We start from the raw sequence: 4,662 nt of genomic DNA, 5'->3' as shown, positions 1-4,662 counted from the left end.
CTTAATTTTTATAATTCAATATTTTCTCATTTTCTTATAAATTCAACATTTTCAAATGTTTAGAATTTTGTATTTAGTTTTTTTCTGTAAATAAACTCATGTGATATATGGATCTCACACCTAGTAAAAATTATATAACAATACTAACTATACATAAATTTATATACATATGTATATACGAGTATGAGAGATATGTCATAATCAATTATATGTGGTGGATTAAATTTTCATAAATATATATTAGATATATGACGAATTTTAATTTAAGAGACCAATATTTAACAAATTAATAATTTTATAATTCCTAACGTATTAGTTTAATTTTATATATATGTATATTGCATGAATAAAACCAATAAAATTTTTCAACAATTCATACACATATACATACTTAATTAAACCAAAAACAAAGAAATTGATAGCCAAATAAAATTCCTTCCACATTACCATTTACCCAAATAAATTACATACTTATTGATTTACAAATTGATTGCAAGTTAAACCAAATACATAGAAATTGACAGCCGAATAACATTGCTTCCACATTACCATTTACCCAAGTTCACACACAAACAAATTCATTATAAATGATATTGCTTCTAAATCTCACCTAAGATACATAAATTCTACACTCAAGAAAAAATGATTCTTGGACACCTCCTTTAACCAATTAAACACTCAAAACCACTTGATCTTCTTCTATTCGTGAGCAACCCAGAAGAAGAACAAGACCTTTTTTTTTCTTGATTCATTTTCTTTCCCTGTCGACCGAAACACTCAAGCATTCAAAAAAAAAAAAAAAAAAAAAAAGGATCACTCAAAATCTCTATCCCTCACGATCCTCCTGCCCCTCGAAGTTGCTGCCATCCTTGATTCCTCTTCCGTTTTTCCTTCTTTCTTGTCATGAACCAAAACCAAGCACCCACTTAAGCCTATCGATTTTCTGTCAAAAGCAAACCCAAATATCTATTTTGTTCATTCCATAGATTCATGTTAAAACAAACAAAATCCCAAAAGAAACTTCTTACTTATTGTTGATCGGAACTGTCAAAACGAGAGGGGGAACATCGCGACTGTAGAGCAAACACCACCGAGACCTCCTCTGCCCTCGCCTTCATCCACTTCTGTCCCCAACAACCCCAGACCTCCGAAGGTCTCACCTCGTCACTGCTGCTGCTCGCAACACCCATGGACCGTTCCTTTTCTTCAGTCTAATCGACCACTGGAGCATGCCATTCGGGTGCGATGAGTCTGCAATCGCCGCACGAGAAAGAGATAGCCTCGCTGCTTTCGTCTCTTCTCCTCCTTCGGTTCGGCCAAGCACCGGAGCCGCCTCCCTCTTCTCGATCGGCCAGGACCTCCGGAGTAGCAGCCGCGCGCCTGCGAGCTTCTTTCTCGCCGTCTGATTTCGTTGCTCCCGTAACCCCTTTTCCTTCGTCGCCCGATCGTATCCTTCTGTGACTAATCGAACAAATGACGACGGGTGTAAAAAGAAAGCCATAAAAATCCTTTTGAATTTAAAAAATGACCCAATAAACCCCCTGCAGCAACATCTTTTTAAAAGAAGCCCATTTTTCCCAAACATTGGGGTATTTTAAACAAAACAGCCCCTCATTTGGTTTATTTTAACATAATAAATGACAACCTTCAAACTTTGAATAAAAATTAGCATTTCAGCCCCTTCATTAAAAATCCTTAACAAAATCTGTCCATTTTTCAAACATAATTTCAATTTAAACCATTTCAGTCCCTCTTTTTATTTATTTTAATCAAAGCAATCCTATTTTGGTTAATTAAATTACCAAACAACCCCTAATTGTTTAAATTTGTTACAAAATGGACCCAAAGTGTTTCAAAGTTCAAGAATTGTGGATTTAGGGTTTCTCACGTCAAGCATCTCAAAGAAACCTAATTCAATCGATTGAAACTCACACTTCAAAGGTGAGTGCTTACGGCCCCTTTTTAACACTTTTAATTATTGTTTTTTTTTTTTTGGGGGGGGGGGGGGGGGGGGTGGGGGGTACATGTGCCAATATATTTTGTTTATACAAACGAATTACCTATTTATGCGAAAATACAATAAACATAGTTTATAAAAATAATGTAATGCCATATTTATTAAGTCTCTGATACCAGTTTGGGTGTGTGGATGTGTGTACGGAATTTATGTTTTAACAAAGAAAGGAATAAATATAAAAATTGTGAAAAGAAGACTCTTGTATCAATAAATGAGTAATTGTAATGTAGTGAGTGTTATACTTACATAGATAGAAACTATTCAAGCCAGCCTGTGTCGTTCATTGGTCTGTGTGGTTGCTTTCCCTGTAAAGTGTTTTATTATAATGTAATGCCATATTTATTAAGGCTCTGATACCAGTTTGGGTGTGTGGATGTGTGTACGGAATTTATGTTTTAACAAAGAAGGGAATAAATATAAAAATTGTGAAAAGAAGACTCTTGTATCAATAAATGAGTAATTGTAATGTAGTGAGTGTTATACTTACATAGATAGAAACTATTCAAGCCAGCCTGTGTCGTTCATTGGTCTGTGTGGTTGCTTTCCCTGTTGGCATGGTGCCTGTGGTACTGTTAATCATCGTCGACCTGACACTCTGTCACTTACAAGTTTCATCACTCTAAATTGTATGAACACTCAAAAATAACAAAACAAAGATTTATTGATAAAAGAGTTCCCAAAAAGGGAAAACTCTTACAATATTTTACATTTTTCCCCTTCTAAGGGAGGAATTACTCACTAGACATTGAACTGAAAATTTACTAGATAGAGAGTGTTTTTTCTTGCACTCGTTCTTGCGATCCCCCTAAAACAAAACATAACTCTCAATTTATAGATACATTGAGAGGGTCTGATCCTTGCCTATTATGTCAGGCATGACGTTTTTATCCACTAAAGGTTACATTATTGTGGACAGCTGGAAAGCTTCTAATAATGGAGAAGGGCATTATTATTTTGAGTGGCTGGGGCCATTTGACACGTGAAGCATCTTTCTTTAAGATGATGATGATTTGTCATCTTCAGAGGAGGGTCCCTCCTTTGTCTCCGAATCTTTGCTTTCGCAAAAGTGACAAAGATGTTCTTCGAAAAGTTGTTCTGCATGTCGGCAAAAGTGTTGGCGTGTAGCATTGGATACTTCCATGCTATTGTTCATGAATTTTTCGCCAAACTTGGAGGCTTGACGAAGATCTTCTTGGCTGGTGTTGTTGTAACTCCAGCTTGTAATTATACAATGTGAGTCGGTATAATTAATCTTCTTTTTTGAACCAGAGATAATCTCGATGATTTTTTCTGATATTCTTCTTAAACCATTGATGCGATTGGGATGAAGAATCTCTGTAAAAGGTAGATCTTTATCTTCCATTGGTTGAGATTGTTCAATTTCTCTATTGGCTTTAGAAAGACCAATTTCCAGAAAGTGGTATGGAGAAAGAGTTGATTCTTGAATCCATTCTGGGAGTGAAGAGATGCATCTGATGTAGATCGGATTATCTTTTGCTTTAAGTACTTTCTTTCGAAAGTTTTTGATGGATTCTACCATGTTGCTTGGAAAGAAAATGAGTTCTTGAAGGTTGCAACTTGGGTAGATATTGTCGATTAGTCCAGCTTGAAAGGCTTGGTAGACTAATTTTGCATCTGCTCCTTCGAGGAAGTTGAACAGACTTTTTTTTTTCTTGTCCGTAGTGAAAAACTTTTCATGAACAAGGTCTTCTGGGCATGCAGCTCTTGCTTTCTTCCAGATTGTTCTGAAATCTTCGAAAGAGATTTCAGGATAGTTAACCATTTGTTGAACGTCAATTGGAACGTCAAACCTTTGGTCTCTGTAAGCTTCTTTGACTTTTTGAATTTTTGGTCGAAGAAGTGGTTGGTTAGTCTTGTTTGTATCGTCTTGATAAGTGGCAAGGCTTAATCTTGCAGATGCTTCATTTCTGAATTTTTTGCAAGTAACTTTATCAACTTTACAGAAGGTTTCTATAATTCCCCAGTCAGTATGAACACCGGCATGAGGTCCTTTGTAGATTACATAAAATCTTTCAGCTTCTTTGTTAAGAGCTTTTTTGTAATCTGGTGTAAACTCCTGCACAGATTTGTTAATGGGTGACAAGGTTGTCATTTTACTGAATCCTTCAGTACAAGGATTGGTGTCAACCAATAAGCTAGTTTTTCCAGTAGGAAGAGGAGTAGCTGTCTCCTTTATTATGCTTTTTAGCAAAGCATCAGCTTTCAACGGATTTGTTGATTCTTTACCAGATGCTGTTTGCTCTGGAATAGCCTTTGTTTTTGAGCTTTCGCTTTCCGGTACATTGGTGACCGTTGTTACTTGTTCATACAAGTTGATTTTCTGCTCAATTGTAGATAGCTCTATGAGGAGCATTTGTTTCTTCATCCTCAAGGTGTTGAGGTCTTCCATTTTTGTAAACTCAAATTTTGTTTACTTTTTTCTCTAATCTCCCCCTCTCTTTTTTGTAGGTGAAGTTTTTGTGAGGAGATATGTCATGAGGATCATATCCTTTTATAGGGCTCGAGAGGAGCGAGTGAGATCATGGATGATGTAAGGTATACCTGAAGTCACGGGTGAGACAGTCTGCCAGTACGTTTTTGTTTCCTGCGAGATGTTCAACAGTGAAAGTATATCGTGAAAACCA

At 36.2% G+C, this 4,662-nt stretch overlaps 1 long non-coding RNA gene across 1 annotated transcript; it reads right to left on the bottom strand.

Annotated features, from left to right (window-relative positions):
• Positions 1–415: 415 nt before the first annotated feature.
• LOC111882680 (uncharacterized) lies at positions 416–1,513 on the bottom strand. Its single transcript, XR_002847219.3, has 2 exons — positions 1,029–1,513; positions 416–943 (listed from the first exon to the last, which is right to left on the bottom strand). It is a non-coding gene; the product is annotated as an uncharacterized LOC111882680 (long non-coding RNA).
• Positions 1,514–4,662: the final 3,149 nt, after the last annotated feature.

This window comes from Lactuca sativa, chromosome 9 (assembly GCF_002870075.4).
Source record: "Lactuca sativa cultivar Salinas chromosome 9, Lsat_Salinas_v11, whole genome shotgun sequence".
In the NCBI taxonomy this organism is placed as follows: Eukaryota; Viridiplantae; Streptophyta; class Magnoliopsida; order Asterales; family Asteraceae; genus Lactuca; species Lactuca sativa.
Note: the sequence above shows the minus strand (reverse complement) of the source record. Positions and strands in the feature narration are given on the sequence as shown.